The following is an 18,410-nucleotide window of genomic DNA, read 5'->3' on the forward strand; positions in this document are numbered from 1 at the left end:
TCTGTACTACCAAGAAGATTTCATATGGCAACATTATAAAGTAAAACTATTATTTTTTAAATAAAATGCTGAAAGGAGGTATACGAACTTGTGCAGTATGCATGATAAAACTTTGTAATACTGTGACGTGATTTATGGTTAGGGATTTATGCAAAAACATAAGCAATAATGAATTAAATGATTTGTTTTTTTTTTGGAAAGGGGGGGGGGGGGGGGGGTATTTAAACCCCAGCCGGACAACTATACCCAAATTGTGAATTTTCTTACCTTTGTTTCAGTTGATGATACAAAGGCCTTGTGTTGCACACATTTTCCTAGTCCAAATAATTATGAAGTCTTGAAAAGGCTATTATATTTTTTGTTTGACGCCTTACATCGACTGGACTAACATTTTCCCATTCCTAGCATGTCAAAACACACTTAGGATCACTTAGACTTAGAGTTTAATCAAGTGTGTGTACTTTAATCTTTATACGATTCAGATATCAAAAATTATCATTACACATGCTGACATCGATGTGTCTGCTGTGAAAAATTACAATGTTATAAAATGTCTTTCCTTCGGAATTTAGTTCAAACAGAGTTTAATAAAAGATCTTAACAACCATTAACAGTGTCACAAAAGCAAAAAAACACGCGATCGTTTCGGTAAAAAAAATGTGGGAATGTGGGTGTAGGGATTAAAAAAGTGGGGATGTGGGAACAGAAAGGGAAAAGGAAGTGGGAAAATTACAAAAAAAAGTTGAAATTGGGAGATAAGCACCCCTGAGTCACCCCTCCTCTAGGGACCGGTCAATATTTATTGGGGGGTTGGGACCGGTGCAAAACGCAGTAGGAAACACATTTTTTTTAACTTAATTTTTTATAGGACTTCTACTTTTTTAGTTTTCAGCACTGATAGGACAGCAATATTTTTATGGCATATGTATGAATGTAGAAAATAGTCTATAAAAATCTAATTACAACAAAATAAACAAGATTAATTGAGGTACAAACAAGTAACATATGGTGTAAATCAGCCCATCTAACTAAATTAAATATAGATCTATCAAAATTCCAGTTTTTTTGGTAGTTTGGTTCATTGCTGTGAAATTAAAGAATTAAATTAATAGGTAAAAAAATGTTGATGAAATTCAGAGTCATCTTTAATATTTTTATAACCTTTTCAAATCAACTTGGATTTTCATCAAACTATACAGCTATCTCAGTTTTATATACTGATCTTACTGAATCCCAGGTCGTTATGTAGTTTGGTGTATTGCTGTCAAATTTAAGGATTAAATTAATCTAGGTAAAAAAAGATATGATAGAATTTGCATTTTGTACTAAATTCAGATAGTACACCTAATGTTTTTTATAACTTTTTCAAATCAACTTGGATTTTCATCAAACTATACAGCTATCTCAGTTATATACTGATCTTACTGAATCCCAGGTCGTTATGTAGTTTGGGGTATTGCTGTCAAATTTAAGGAATAAATTAATCTAGGTAAAAAAAATCTAGAATTTGCAGTTTGGACTCAATTCAGATAGTACACTTTAATTTTTTTATAACTTTTTCAAATCAACTTGGATTTTCATCAAACTATACAGCTTTTTAAGTTATATATTTATCTTACTGAATCCCAGGTTGTTATGTAGTTTGGTGTATTGGTGTCAAATTTAAGGATTAAATTAATCTAGTTCAAAAAAGCTAGAATTTGCAGTTCAGACTAAATTCAATCTAATTAAAATATAGATCTCGGATTTCGTTATACTACGTTATACTACATACGAAGATCTAACAACTACCCGTATAAGGTTTCACTTCTGAAGGATTTTGCATGTGACTTTTTCAACCAATCAGAATTCTAGTTATCCAATCTGAACAGCGCACGCGGAACATATTTACTTGAATGAGGTTCATTGAAAGGTCCCGAGGGTATCCAAAAATAAAAAAAATGGGACTGAAAATTTATCGCTTCGATTGTTAATCGTTTGGAAATAGTTTTTAAATCTCTTTCGGCGTCATATTGTAACTATAGCCATGAATATTTGAAATATGTGACGTTTGTCAATGTTTTCAGATGTGCCTCATATGCTTTATGACTTGAGGTCGGTTCGTAATCGTGGAAATTAAAGAGTACAGTAAACACTGTTAAACTGTACACTATAGCACTGCCAGTGGCGGATCCCGGGGGGGGGGGCTTCCGGGGGTTGGAACCCCCCTTTTTTGACGATCAATGCATTTGAATGGGGACATATAGTTGGAACCCCCCCTCTTTATCCTGGGTTAGGAACCCCTCCCCCTTTTATAAATGGCTGGATCCGCCCCTGACTGCTTCCCTCTGCCAGACGTGGATCAAGGATTTTGATAAGGGGGTGCAAACTATGCATAGTTTGAATGGGACATGTAAAAAGTCTAAGCATTGATAAACCATACATATATATGTTTAGCGCCACAAGCACCCCCCTCGGCTTGCATACAAGAAAAAAAAACTGTCCTCTATTAGCTGCTCTGGTGAAGTTTTTTTTAGCTCAGTTGGTCGAGTCTACTAGAGAGGTGCCTTACTGTACGAATTTTTGTGAACTGTCAGGGTGGGTGGGCTCTTTTATTTTGTATCTAGTAAGAAAAAAATCTTAGGTAGTAGGCTATATATTTAAATACATGTGTATTTCCTATACAATTCCCATGCTGTAGCAGATACATATATACAAAAAACCAATCCTAGTCTATCATTGACATAATAATTGATAAATAAAATTCGAACTTGATCTGTAACTTGTCATGATAAAACAATACACCAAAAACCAAATCAATATCTTCAAGCACGAAGAAAAAAAGTGTGGAAAACTGATTTGCCAGACTGACGGATGGACAGACAGACAGACGGACGGAGTGCAAACCTAAAGTCCCCTTCGACTTTGACGGTAGGGGACTAATAACCAGGCATTTTGTAATATCAAAAAAGATTAAGATAGCTGCGAATTTAGCTCGAACTGAAAATTCTTGCTTTTTTACCTTTTAAATAAATCCTTACATTTACAGTTACCAATAAACCTGCCTTCCAAATAACCTTGCATTTTGTAAGATCAATATATGATTGATAGAGTTTTATTAAAATCCAAGTTAATTTGAAAAAAAGTTATATAGGGAGCTACCATTTGATTTTTAGGGGGGGGGCTAGGATGAAATTTGAAAAAAATAGGCAGGACAGGAGTTTTGAGTAAAAAAAAGGCAGGATGAGACACTTGCAAAAAAAAAGTCAAGCCACACTTAAAAATATTTTGGTTTGACCAAACCCTACCCAAAGGTAGAGACAGTGGGTAGGTAGGTAGGCATTTTCTTTTTTTTCTCTAAAGAGTAATTGAAGCGTCCGATGATTTTTAGTCTTCATGCCTATCTGATTAAAAAAAAAACTTTTTCACATCAGGACAATAAAAGATTTTGAGTAGGCAGCTATTATATGGGTAGATAGGGTTAGGGCAAACAAACATATTCTTTTTTATGGCCTCAGGATGACAATTTAGGTAAAAAAAAAATCAGGATAAACTTAAAAAAAAGGCAGGACCAAATAGAGTGAAAAATAAAAAGGCAGGACAGATATTACAACTAAAAAACCCCCCCCCCATAAAAATCAAATGGTAGCTCCCTTAGTCCAAAATGAAAATTCTAGCTTTTTTTACCTTTTAATCAAATTTTTAAATTTGAAATTAAAGCAATAAACTAAATTATCAATAACCTGTCATTTTTTAAGATCAATATATACTTGACATAGAAGGGCTGCAGAAGTCATACACAGAATATAGTGGCCCTATTGCTTCAAAGTGTCTGCAAAATAGACCAAAATCACAAATAATAAATCATGAAAAAGGTCAAGGTCAGAAAAAAATGCCTGTGTTGGACATGTTCACCTTAAAATCATTCCATACACCAAATGTAGAGGCCTTATTGCTAGTTTGAGAAATAGACTTAACCACAACAACTAAAGAATGAACCATGAAAAAGAGGTCAAGGTTTGATAAAAACTGCTAATCCAAAATGCACATGTACATCTAACAATTATTCTATACACCAAATATAGTTGACCTATTGCTTATAGAATCTGAGATAATACATTTGTAAAGTGAAAATTTCAAATGAGAAAAAAAAGCATAATTTTTAATCAAGCAGTCACTGAACCATAAAAATTAGGTCAAGGACAATGGACATGTGCACGTGTTGGACAGAAACTTAGTGACTACACATATAAGGTACACAAAAATGTATCTGTGTACAAGGTATAAAACATCCAGGTCATCTATCTTCTGAAATATCAAACTTTATTCAAACAGTTTATGCTGCTGCACAATTATGCTGATTGTAATCCCTAAGTGTCACATTTTGCAACAATGGTCTCAGGTGACACAAAAACTATTTCATTAAATTCAATCACATTTCATGTGCCTGTACCAAGTATAAACCCTGTTGTATACTTGTAGTACATGTTGCATGGCCTATAGTTTTTATTTTTTTTATTTTCAGAATTGTGTATTAAATGCATATGACAGATCTATATAAAATAGATGTGGTACATTTTTGTACATGCAGTGATGTGATGTACATGTACATGAATGATTATCACAGACACAATGAACAAGATATTTCTGCTGAATTAATTCACTTCTTTTATAGACACATTAAAGAGTAGAGCTTGACATATTGCATAGACAATTGCCTTTCCTTCTATTGAAGCCTTATATATACATGTAGGTTTCATTCTAGATGTCATTTAGTTATTTTTTGCTATTTTAGTTGCTGTCGGTCTATAACAAAGCAGGGTTATTATTCACATCACATAAACATATTCTTGTCCTGAATATGCATATTAATTTGCCACTGGACTGTAAGCAGCTATCCATCATCATTAACATATATATAAACGTTTCATGTATAGTATCTCTTCTTGTTCATATGTAAACTTTGACCTTCTGCTTTATATACATTGTGTAGAATCTGAGAAATGGAATTAACCACAATATATATTAATTTGCACAAAAAAATAACCTTAATCACTGATGGGTAAAATGAGGTTGGGGTCACATGAACACCGTCTTTTGTTTGATTTTATTTTTACCTAATGTATATACCTTAATTTTTTATTTAGATATCTGTAGACTTATAAGTTGAAACAAGAGTGCACACGCTGAAATGTCTCGCCTACTATACTGACCATTGATTTTATGTTGATAGTCCTACTTATAAAGTTTTACTACAAGTATCACATTAACATTTATGATCCAAGAAAATGAGGTCAAGGTCAGATAAACCAAGGGGGAAATACATGTACACCTTTAATACAATCATTCCATACACAGAATATAGATGACCTATTGCTTGTAGTATAAAACAAACAGACCAAACCATGGAAATTCCATATGGACCAATGAACCATGAAAATGAAGTCAAGGTCAGATGATACCTACCAGACATACATACATGCATACACCTTACAATCATTCCTTACACCAAATATAGTTGACATATTGCTTAAAGTTTAAGAGAAACAGACCAAAACACAAAAGCTTAACATTGAGCAATGAACCCGTGAAAATTAGGTCAAGGTCAAATAATACCTGCCAGACTGATTGCCAGACTGATATGTACATTGTAAAATATTTCCATACACCAAATATAGTTGACCTACTGCATACAGTATTAGAAAAACAGACCAAAACACAAAAACTAAACTAGTACCACTGAACCATGAAAATGAGGTCAAGGTCAGATGACACCTGCCAGCTGGACATGTACACCTTACAATCATTACATACATGTACGCCAAATATATTAGACCTATTGCTGATAGTATCTGAGATATGGACTTGACCATGAAAACTTAACCTTATTCACTGATCCATGAAACAAGGTCGAGGTCAAATGAAAACTGTCTGACAGGCATTAGGACCTTGCAAGGTACGCACATACATGTACCAAATATAGTTATCCAATTACTCATAATAAGAGAGAAATTAACATTACAAAAATTCTGAACTTTTTTTTCAAGTAGTCACTGAACCATGAAAATGAGGTCAATGACAATAGACATATGACAGACGGAAACTTCATATCATAAGGCATCTATATACAAAGTATGAAGCATCCAGATCTTCTACCTTCTGCAATATTAAGCTTTTAAGAAGTGAGTTAACGCCGCCGCATCACTATCCCTAATTACACAAAATTTAGATTATTTTTTAACTTTTGTGATAAAATGGTGATATACATGTATGTGCTCAGTTGATACAACATTTAACAATTTTCATGCATCTTGGGACTCGCAAGTTTTGAAAATGATGAGTCCAGACTGATTATGATGAGTCCAGGACTCGCCTTAATGAGAACCCGGGGCTCGACAAAAAATTGAGAGACAAGTTGAACCCCGTCTGACAACACATGTAAACCTTTGATCCCATACATGTATACCAAATATCGTATTACTTATAATATGCCACAAATTCACTCGATAAAATCCCTACACATGTAGTTTTTTAAGGAGCACTGAACAATGAAAATGGAATAAGGACAATGAACATATGTCTTGACAGAAACTTCTAAACATAAGGATTCCTTATACATTATCATGATTATGATTTTAAGTATGACAAATCCATGATTTCTACCCTCTGAAATATAAAACTTCATATAAATAGTAAATGTTGTTGTCCGATTAGCATTTCATGTCTTGCATGTCTTGTATTCTGAAACTTTTGTCACAGACAGGACATAACTGGAGACCTTTGAGGAATTAAGCCTACTTATACATGTTATAAGCCTCATGGTGATAGTCAGTAATTTATCTGGAGGAAAATGAACAAGGAAGATACAAAAAGTGAAGGTAGTCTTCAGTTCCAGAACAGACATAGTTGTCAGAATTTTTTTTTTTAATTATCTGGTTTATCCGTTCAAATAAAGACAGAAGAAATCTATCTATTACTAAAATATAACTGTTCTGAACTGCATTTTATTTAATAGACGTATAGCACTGTCAACATGTACAATGTACCTGACAACAACCAAGCAACAATCTTTTAGTTCACAAGTACAACAGCTTGATCCATATGTGATCCAAAATGTGCAGAATGCTATTATGGTGGGAGGTTCAAATTCACTTTATACTTCTCTACTTTGAATATTATATCCTATATCACCTTCATTGCTGGTGATCATCATCATGTCATGTACATGTAAAACTTATTTTTAAACTTCTATAAATGGAAACCAGATTGGTCAAATATGTCTTCATAACGAGTTGAAAATATGGAATGTCTTGGACTAGGTACTGTGGCTTCCAAAGATTTAAAGATTGTCTGATGGTCTTAAATCTGTATTGTATATGACTGTTACATGTATAAATGAAAAAGGCTTTTATATCTTTGCTTTTGTACAGACATCATTGACATTTATATTAGCAAACAATTTGCATTTCCTGGCATATCTATTTGTTTGGCGGCTGAACATTTCCAAATGCATGTTTCATGTTTTTCACATCCTTTTTAGTTTTCTGATGAAAATGCTGTTGCTTCCAGTTGATACAGATTCTATAGCTGAGCCTGTGCCTGGCCATTTCTTTATGTCTAGCATGTGTGTGAATTATTCACAGTGACTCTCAATTTCATTTCCCCAAACTTTCTGTGTCTGATTCCTTTCAATGAAGCTATATAGACCAGGGAAGAATGTCTGCTCCTGAAACATGTGAAATATCAATTTAAATATATTTATGGAATATTCTGATTTCAAAACAATGCTGACTCCATTATAAAGCTTATTTAAGATTATTTAACATCCGTTTCAGAGGAACTCATTTAATTTTTTTCTTTAATAATTATTACTAGCTTTTCCAGACTAAAAGATGAAGAAAAAATGTACATGCATGTTTGTTTAGGTTTTCCCTACCTACATGTACATATACCCTGTTACTTAATACTAGTGTTTATTCAAACACATTTTAATTGATATGTTCCTCTGGTTAATGACTGAATGTTTTATTAAATAAATGTTACTTACAGATATACATGTAGGTTATCTAAAAGTAAATTTATAAATTGACACTGTGAATCCATTTCTAGGATCCACATCTTCTTATCTTTGAACATTTTTTGGGGAAATAAAAACACTGGCCCTTGAGTAATCCTTTTTGGGATTAGTCCTTGAGGTGTGGATTCCCTAATCAAATTTGTACGTACATGTATTTATTATCAGAATCTGTACACAAATCTTTAAACTTGTATTTCATTTCATTTCATTTCACATTTTTTACTTTTTGTTTAGCATCATCATTTCCAGACATTAATCTTATAAGATACCTATTGATTTTGTTTGATGGTTGGTTTTTTTCTGAACAATTTAACATACATGTATGTACTATGATAGAGATAGCCTCGTCTGTCTTGTTCTATATATTGATCAAGTATATGTATTAGACATGTTGAATTTAAAGATAGAGTATTCTATCAGTCAAGAGCATAATTACTTAATCAAGTCTTCAAACTTATTTATACTAGTAATGTTACAAATGAAAACAAAGCAGTGGCGGACCCAGAAATTTTCTTCATAATGGGGGCCTGTACAGCCATGCTTCAGTGATTCCCTAAATAAACAACCAAATTTTTCCAAAAAAGGGGGCCTGAGCCCCCTGAGCTCCCCCTCTAAATCCGCCTCTGCAAAGTTACTCAATCATGTAGTTAAAGCTAAATATTTGAGTATAAAAGACTACAATAAATGGGGAATGTGTCCATAGGACACAGATGATGCCCACTCTTGCAGATCATATAAAGTTATAAAACGACATAACTGAAGAACGGTAAAAGTGATGCTTCCCAAATTTGTGCTTGATCTGAGTTTTTTTGGTAATAAGTATTGTGTATAAGTTTCATAACATTTGGTTGAGGCAAACTAAAGTTAGAGATTGAAACGAAAAATTCAGCAATTATACCATTTGTTCTGGAACGGTTAAAGTAACACTTTTTGCCTCTTTCAACTGATTTTTATAGTTCGTTCTTATATTGTACTGTTACACCACTGTCCCAGGTTAGGGGAGGGTTGGGATCCCGCTAACATGTTTAACCCTGCCACATTCTGTATGTATGTGCCTGTCCCAAGTCAGGAGCCTGTAATTCAGTGGTTGTCGTTTGTTTATGTGTTACATACTTGTTATTTGTTCGTTTTTTTTTACATAAATTAGGCCGTTAGTTTTTCTCGTTTGATTGTTTTACATTGTCATTTCGGGGCCTTTTATAGCTGACTGTGTGATATGGGCTTTGCTCATTGTTGAAGGCTGTACGGTGACCTATAGTTGTTAATTTCTGTGTCATTTGGTCTCTTGTGGAGAGTTGTCTCATTGGCAATAATACCACATCTTCTTTTTTATATGTACATAAACAGGATGAAGTTATTTTTCTCACAAAGCATTAAACTAATATTTAATGAACACTGAAACACTAATTGCCATTCTGACCCACTGTAGCCGAGTCCAAGAATAGTGAACAATTAATTTCTTTCTTGGCAGAAAATTTCCCCTAACAATTATCTGGAGCACCACATGATATCAACATGTATCAGTGTGTGACAGAAGTAAAAAAAGTATGCTGATATTAAAACTTCTTCTGCATAAGTATACATGTATATCTTTGCAAGTACACAGTAGAATATCATTAATAAGATGACATTATGATTTATATACTATTACCAATGAATTTAGATTTATCTGATCCCATATCTTCATTGACTTTGTAAATTATAATTTTTTGGTAGGAGAATTAGGAGAATGAAGACTTGCAATGTATTTTCTGGGATATTGTCATGTTTTTTTAAAGTACACTGTGAATCCTCCACACAGATTTTTTTTAATAAACACTCGAGAAGTTGCCCAATGATAGAAAAATGTCAACCTTTAATACTCTATTTTCGAGAATTTACCTTTGAATGCAGACTTGATTATCGGGTAGCAGATATCTGGTATGTAAACTCTTTCCATAGCCCGTTTGAAGCATGTTGGAAGCCTGACCATGCAATCTTTGATTTCCAAAATTTGTCTCTTCTCAAATTTCAATTCTTTCACTTTGTACTAAGGCAAAATTTCAGTTAATGCATTTTCTATGTTGTTTTTCCATTTCTACGTCGCCATCTTCAACATGTTCCTAGGTCGCGTTTATAAGGAGCATTCTGATTAGTCGATATAAATACTTTCTGGGGTCAAATATTACGTTATATAAGGTCACAAAAGTGAAACCTTGTAGGGTACTTGTTAGATCTTCGTATGTAGTATAACGTAGTATAACGAAATCCGAGATCTATATTTTAATTAGATTGGACTAAATTCAGATAGTTAACTTTGAATTATTTTATAACTATTTCAAAGCAACTTGAATTTTCATCCAAATCTACAGCTATCTTCATTATATTTTTATCTTACAAAAAAACAGGTTATTTGGTAATTTGGTTTATTGCTGTCAAATTTAAATATTTAAATTATAGGTATCTATCTGAATTTTGTCAAAACTGAAAATTTTAGCCTTTTTTACCTATTCACTAAGTCCTTAAATTTGACAGCAATACACCAAAACACAAAACAACCTGGTATTTTGTAAGATAAATATATAATAAAGATAGCTGAAAAGTTTGATGAAAATCCAAGCTGATTTGAAAAAGTTATAAAATTTTAAAAATGACACCTTTGTTTTGTTAAAACAAGAATTTAATGTAATCATGATAATAGAACTTTCATAACAATCCTTGATAACCTTTAAAAAAGGAAATGTGTTCCAAAGTTACAGTAAAAATTTATCTTAATCAAATTTGAATAATTTTTGTCAAATTTAAAGACATGGCATACAAGAGGCACTTTAAAAAGGTTTAACCCTTTCCTCCATGGAAATATTTTTTTTACATACTTGATTTGCATAGGATTTTTCATTAAAATGCTGAAAATATGCTTACTTTAATGAAATATTAACTGACATCTAATAGACCAGTTATCAATTTGAAATTTTTTGTCAGTTATACATTTAACCCTTTCCTCCATAATGACGCCTTTTGACGCCACCCCCCTTTACTCCATAATGACGCCTTTTGACGCCTCTGTGTAGTACTTCAGTTGAAACACTTTGACTACGAAATGTCTGTATCAGACTTAATAAAATTTGTATCCAATATATAAATGATATTCATAACAATATCTGACTTGAATTTCATTGATGAAATATTTGTTTTCGCAATGCATTAATACTTTAAACGTGCTGATTTTTTTTATAAATAGCCGTCGCCATTTTTTTCGAAGTTCTTGTTGACAACCAAGTTTCAGAACATTGACATTGTCAGGTTAACTACATTTATTGTTGGTTATTAATACCAACTGGTTATAAAATACCTAATAATCAATGTTTACGATACAGTTTGCGTAAACAATTATTTTCCGTAAGAGAAACTTTATTTTGAAACTCCGAGTGTTCACTGCTGCTTTTCTCGCTTTGGAGTCGTACAATATTGCAACAAAAGCATTTTTTTTTAACTTACGTTGAAATATCAGAAATTTAATGAACGCGGATATATGCAGTCGAGTCCATACAATTCTTTTCTGACCCAATGAGTGAACAAATATAGCAACTTGCAAAATGTAAACATGTGTTTGGGGAATCCCATTATACGACTTCCGGCGAGTCATTAAGTGGGCGGGAACATACAAATTATAATGACCACAAAAAAATCATTCAACGTACAATCTTTCAATGTTTTTGCTTATAGAAAGTGACTTTTATGTTTCAATCATAATTATTTTAAGTTCTTTAATTAAATTAACGAGAATAGCGAATTATGCAACAATATTCAGCATCCGTAAGTTGTGATTCTAAGCCCCGCCCACCAATAGAATTTACCGTTTTTACAGTGATGTTTACACAAACAAAAGATGATGAATATTTTTTCCGCGATGTTTATTTCAACAATTATAAAAGCATATGGTTCCGTGAACAACTTCATTTTAGTAGTAACAATTTGACTAACAAATTACAGAGCCTTAACTTTGCGGTTCACTTCCCATTTACAAAATATGTCAGACTAAAAGAGCAGACATACGTGCATTTTTCTCTTCACGATTTTCGCCGTTTTTCGGGTTTCACAGAATCAAAATGTGAGATAGAAGTAAAAATGTAGTTACTCATTTGATTAAAAGCTACCTTAAATTTAAGCAACAAACTGATCAGCACATCTTATTATTAATGTTTAGTAGAGGAACAAGAGGATATTAAATAATATTAGTATCCTAAACTTTGATGAAAGAACATGTCATGTTCATACATTGTATGTTGCAAATTTTTTTCAAGTTGATTTTTGAGGAACTTGTTTTCTACATCCACTGGCTGTTACTAACTAATATTTTGTTAGTCTGGGAGAAAAAAAAATACCTATTAATGGCTGTTACTGACTAATATTTGGTTAGTCTGGGAGAAAAAAAAATTATTAATAGTTATAATAAATTGGCTTTAAACTAGCTTTCAGTAACTGTGTACTCTTAGATCAATACTCACTCATTCGCTCACTCACATGTTTTGTCTTTTTTGTCTTTTTTATTTTTTTTATATGTACTTCTTGCCAATCTAATGAGTCAAGTCAGCCATTAAAGAGCATTAATTTCCTGTTTGGATGGATGCTTAGCACTCCTATCTACATCGATTCAAGCCATTCAAAGCAGACTTTTACATTTTATTCCTCGTTTTGTTGTCTATTTAGATATAGGAAGATGTGGTATGAGTGCCAATGAGACAACTCTCCATCCAAGTTACAATTTATAAAAGTAAACCATTATAGGTCAAGGTACGGCCTTCAACACGGAGCATTGGCTCACACCGAACAGCAAGCTATAAAGGGCCCCAAAAAAATACTAGTGTAAAACCATTCAAACGGAAAAAACAACGGTCTAATCTATATAAAAACGAGAAACGAGAAACACGTATGAACTACATAAACAGACAACTACTGTAATCAGATTCCTGACTTAGGACAGGTGCAAACATTTGCAGCGGGATTAAACGTTTTAATGGTACCAAACCTTCTCCCTTTTCTGAAACAATAGTTTAATATCACAACATAGAAAAACACATTTGCATCTTTGCCCAAGTTTGTGTTGCTCAGTCTTAAGTTTTCTATATTGTGTTTTGTATACTGTTGTTTGTCTTTTTTCTTTTTCGTTGTTTACCATTGCGTTGTCAGTTTATTTCGACTTATGAGTTTGAATGTCCCTTTGGTATCTATTGCCTCTCTGTGGGGAGTAATGTGTGCTCATAATCATAATAATTCACACAACCACAAAATGTATGTTTCTCTCCAAAGTCAGAAGCCTATTATTCCGTGGTTGTTGTTGGTTGCTGTCTATCATCTTTTTGTTTACCCTTTTAGCATAAATCAGGCCGTTGGTTTTCTAGTGTGATTGCTTCACATTTTGTAATAACATGCATAACAAGATGACCTTTTAATATTTACTGTTGGGAAGGGGGGCATATTTATTTATACATGTAGGAACAAAATAATTCTTTTGGACTTAAATTGTAGGCAAACAATTTTTTTCATCAACAAACATGCAGGAACATTTAATTATTTTGGTAACTCAATGGAATTTTCCCCTCTAATTTTCATTGGAAGAAACTTTTATTTTCACTTCTGAAACCAGACTTTTCAAGACATTATGGACAACACTCTTATTTAAAAAAATAAACTCATGTGAACCCTTTATTACACACATAAACTATGAATGGTCATTGTCTTACATCCACATCATTTGGACTGTTGAAAAGTTGTCACATTGGCAATCTTACCACATTTCCTTATTCCATTATTGTATGCAAAACAGTCTACAGAAAGATCTTTAGAAGACTAGCATTGAGAAGAGGTAAACAAATAAGGATTTATAAGGACCTCCTTCTGAATATGCATGAAATATTTGCCACTGGAGATGAAACAAACAACCAATCAATGTTATGGCTATCTATTGTAGATTTTGAAAGATATGCATATATGCATGATTCATGTTTTACAAATGAATTGAACCTTTCCTTCATCTTTTTTCTTTTAAATCTTCTGTGTATCTAGAAGGAATGATGCAAAGAAAATACCTAACCCTGGAGAAGGGGTTAGCTGAATTCTTTCAAGTTAATGTATTGTTATTTCTGGAGGGGAAGGGGTTTGCCTTTATAGAAAAAAACCTAAATTGAAATAATGTTTTTATTTTTTATAAATTCAAATTGTGATGAAACGCACAGCAGGATATGAACATAGGAAAAAGTTTAATACCCTTCTAGATTTCAGGATTGATGTTACATTTTTGAGGGGACTTTACAAAGAGAAACAGGCATATGCATAATCAGCATTTTGTTAACAATAACAGTGTCAGTGTTCCATTGAACACAACTAAAACCAGATGCAAAATGGTGTACAAAAATGTAATAAAAAGAAACTATACCACATGCTATTATTTCCATATTGCCTTTTCAAACTGTGTTATTTATCACTACTAGTATACAAAAAGGTCTTTGTTAAACATTTCACAAACATCATAGATTTTCTTTTAGAAAAAAGATATCTGATAACTAATAATGCATTTTCTAATTTGTTGGCCTAAGCACCTACTTTTTAGTTTGATTCTTGGGCCTTATTTGGATGCTAGGAGCACACATATGTTAAATCTTTTTCAAGAGCAATGTTGTGATAAAAAAGTTTCCCTTTGTTATCATCCAAAATATCCAACTGTCAATTGTTCATTTTTTACTTATTATACAGGATTTCAGTTGGTTGCTATGAACATAAACTGTTGCTAGGGAAAAATAATGTACAATATTATTTTCCATAATATATTCCAATATATGAGTCATCTTGATTAACCTGTATAAACCTTATTTTTAAATATTTTCACCAATTTTTTTTTTTAAATTCAAAATTTAATCACAATTTTCTTTGGTTGCTACGGAAATACTTCCATGACTTCTGTTGCTATGAGGAAAAAAATTGACAATTTTTAAAGAAAATAAAGTTTCCATTCAGATTATTTATGTACATTCAATTCTCTCATTGTTTTCTTAGAAACAAATTGATATTACAAGATTAAACCCAAAATTTAACCATTTTAATTATATTTTGATAAATCTGTTACCATGGCAACAATATTAAAAATTCTTTTTTTAGTAAATTTTGAAGATCTGACTTAAATGTATAACTGACAAAAAATTTCAAATGTCTAACTGGTCTATTAGAGGTACAGTTAATATTTCATTAAAGTAAGCATATTTTCAGCATTTTAATGAAAAATCCTATGCAAATCAAGTATGTAAAAAAAAAATTTCCATGGAGGAAAGGGTTAAGTCAGATCTTCAAAATTTACTAAAAAAAAATTTTTAATATTGTTGCCATGGTAACAGATTTATCCAAATATAAAATTAAAATGGTTAAATTTTGGGTTTAATCTTGTAATATCAATTTGTTTCTAAGAAAACAATGAGAGAATTGAATGTACATAAATAATCTGAATGGAAACTTTATTTCTTTAAAAATTGTCTATTTTTTTCCTCATAGCTGCTGCAACAGAAGTATTTCCGTAGCAACCAAAGAAAATTGTGATTAAATTTTGAATTTAAAAAAAAAATTGGTGAAAATATTTAAAAATAAGGTTTTTACAGGTTAATCAAGATGACTCATATATTGGAATATATTATGGAAAATAATATTGTACATTATTTTTCCCTAGCAACAGTTTCTGTTCATAGCAACCAACTGAAATCCTGTATAATAAGTAAAAAATGAACAGTTGACAGTTAGATATTTTGGATGATAACAAATGGAAACTTTTTTATCACAACATTGCTCTTGAAAAAGATTTAACATATGTGTGCTCCTAGCATCCAAATAAGGCCCAAGAATCAGACTAAAAAGTAGATGCTTAGGCCAACAAATTAGAAAATTAATGCATTATTAGTTATCAGATATCTTGTTTCTAAAAGAAAATCTATGATGTTTGTGAAGTTGCTTAACAAAGACCTTTTTGTATACTAGTAGTGATAAATATCACAGTTTGAAAAGGCAATATGAAAATAATAGCATGTGGTATAGTTTCTTTTTATTACATTTTTGTACACCATTTTGCATCTGGTTTTAGTTGTGTTCAATGGAACACTGACACTGTTATTGTTAACAACATGCTGATTATGCATATGCCTGTTTCTCTTTGTAAAGTCCCCTCAAAAATGTAACATCAATCCTGAAATCTAGAAGGGTATTAAACTTTTTCCTATGTTGATATACTGCTGTGCGTTTCATCACAATTTGAATTTATAAAAAAATAAAAACATTATTTCAATTCAGGTTTTTTCCTATAAAGGCAAACCCCTTCCCCTCCAGAAATAACAATACATTAACTTAAAAGAATTCAGCTAACCCCTTCCCCAGGGTTAGGTATTTTCTTTGCATAATTCCTTCTTCTAGATACACAGAAGATTTGAAAGAAAAAAGATGAAGGAAAGGTTCCATTCATTTGTAAAACACGAATCATACATATATGCATATCTTTCAAAATCTACAATAGATAGCCATAACATTGATTGCTTGTTTGTTTCACGTCCAGTGTCAAATATTTCATGCATATTCAGAAGGAGGTCCTTATAAATCCTTATTTGTTTACCTCTTCTCAATGCTAGTCTTCTAAAGATCTTTCTGTAGACTGTTTTGCATACAATAATGAAATAAGGAAATGTGGTAAGATTGCCAATGTGACAACTTTTCAACAGTCCAAATGATGTGGATGTAAGACAATGACCATTCATAGTTTATGTGTTATGCATGTTATGACAAAATGTGAAGCAATCCACACTAGAAAACCAACGGTCTGATTTATGCTAAAAGGGTAAACATATCATATAGTTATAAAGGGACATAACTGAAGAACGGTAAAAGTGACGCTACCCAAATTTGAACTTGATCTGAGTTTTGTGGTAATAAGCATTGTGTGTAAGTCTCATAAAATTTGGTTGAGGTTAACTTAAGTAGAGAACAGAAACTAAAATTCAGCATTTTTTCTATTTGTTAACACGCATAACTCTAGAACGGTTGTGTATAAGTTTTATAACATTTGGTTGAGACAAACTAAAAAATTCAGCAATTTTTATGATAATAAAGGGACATAACACTAGAATGGTAAAAGTGTCGCCACCAAATTTCGTACTTAATCTGTATCATGTAGTAATGAGCATTGTGTAGAAGTTTCATAACATTTGGTTGAGGCAAACTAAAGTTAGAAAATGGAAACAAAAATTGTACTTGATCTTAGTTTTGTGGTAATGAATATTGTGTATAGCATAACTCAATAATGGTAAAAGTGACACTACCCAAATTCAAACTTGATCTATGTTTTGTGGTAATAAGCATTGTGTATAAGTTTCATAACATTTGGTTGAGGCAAACTCAAGTTAGAGAACGGAAACTAATTTTGGGACGTACGTATGTACGTACATACAGACAGACAAGGGTAAAACTTAATGCCCCCCCCCCCCCAAACCGCTACGGCGGGGGCATACAAAAAGGAATAAAATGTAAAAGTCTGCTTTGAATGGCTTGAATCGATGTAGATAGGAGTGCTAAGCATCCATCCAAACAGGAAATTAATGCTCTTTAATGGCTGACTTGACTCATTAGATTGGCAAGAAGTACATATAAAAAAAAGAAAAAAGAAAAAACATGTGATTGAGTGAGTATTGATCTAAGAGTACACTGTTACTGAAAGCTAGTTTAAAGCCAATTAATTATAACTATTAACACTTACAGGGATATTTTTTTTTCTCCCAGGTAACAAAATATTAGTCAGTAACAGCCAGTGGAAGTAGAAAACAAGTTCCTCAAAAATCAACTTGAAAAAAATTTGCAACATACAATGTATGAACATGACATGTTCTTTCATCAAAGTTTATAAGGATACTAATATTATTTAATATCCCTCTTGTTCCTCTACTAAACATTAAGAACAATTCTCTGTAATCACCAAAATATTTCGGCACGCACTAAAAAATATTTGTTTTAAACTTTATTAGTTCAATAGAGCCACATGAGCTTAACAAAAAATATTATTACACTTAGCCCCATATGTTTACCGTTTCCTTGGTAACAGGACTTAAAGTGGCAAGAAAGAGGGAAAATGCAGTGTTTACAAATTATGATCAATTATGTCTAATAAAAAGAAAATAATATAGATATTCAGACATTTAAAACTTTTTTCAGTTTAAAAAAAAAAAATAAAAATTGTGTTCAACAGTAAACTTTCTTTAAAAAAAATCTATATAGCTAAAATAGGGTAAAAAGTGCAATAAAAGGGGGGTTTTAGAGCCTATTTTGATCAGGTGTTGTAAAAAAATGCAGCCAT

General features: G+C 32.0%; 1 protein-coding gene and 1 long non-coding RNA gene across 2 annotated transcripts in view; both read right to left on the reverse strand.

Moving 5' to 3' along the window:
* The window catches only part of LOC127709932 (uncharacterized), a 100,019-nt gene that overhangs the window by 60,651 nt on the left and 20,958 nt on the right, over window positions 1–18,410 (reverse strand). The gene's annotated exons all lie outside the window — the stretch shown is intronic.
* Window positions 6,964–10,324, reverse strand: LOC127709939 (uncharacterized). The gene is made up of 2 exons (XR_007985857.1): window positions 9,938–10,324; window positions 6,964–7,705 (listed from the first exon to the last, which is right to left on the reverse strand). It is a non-coding gene; the product is annotated as an uncharacterized LOC127709939 (long non-coding RNA).

Source organism: Mytilus californianus, unplaced genomic scaffold (genome assembly GCF_021869535.1).
Source record: "Mytilus californianus isolate M0D057914Y unplaced genomic scaffold, xbMytCali1.0.p SCAF_7, whole genome shotgun sequence".
NCBI classification, from domain to species: domain Eukaryota; kingdom Metazoa; phylum Mollusca; class Bivalvia; order Mytilida; family Mytilidae; genus Mytilus; species Mytilus californianus.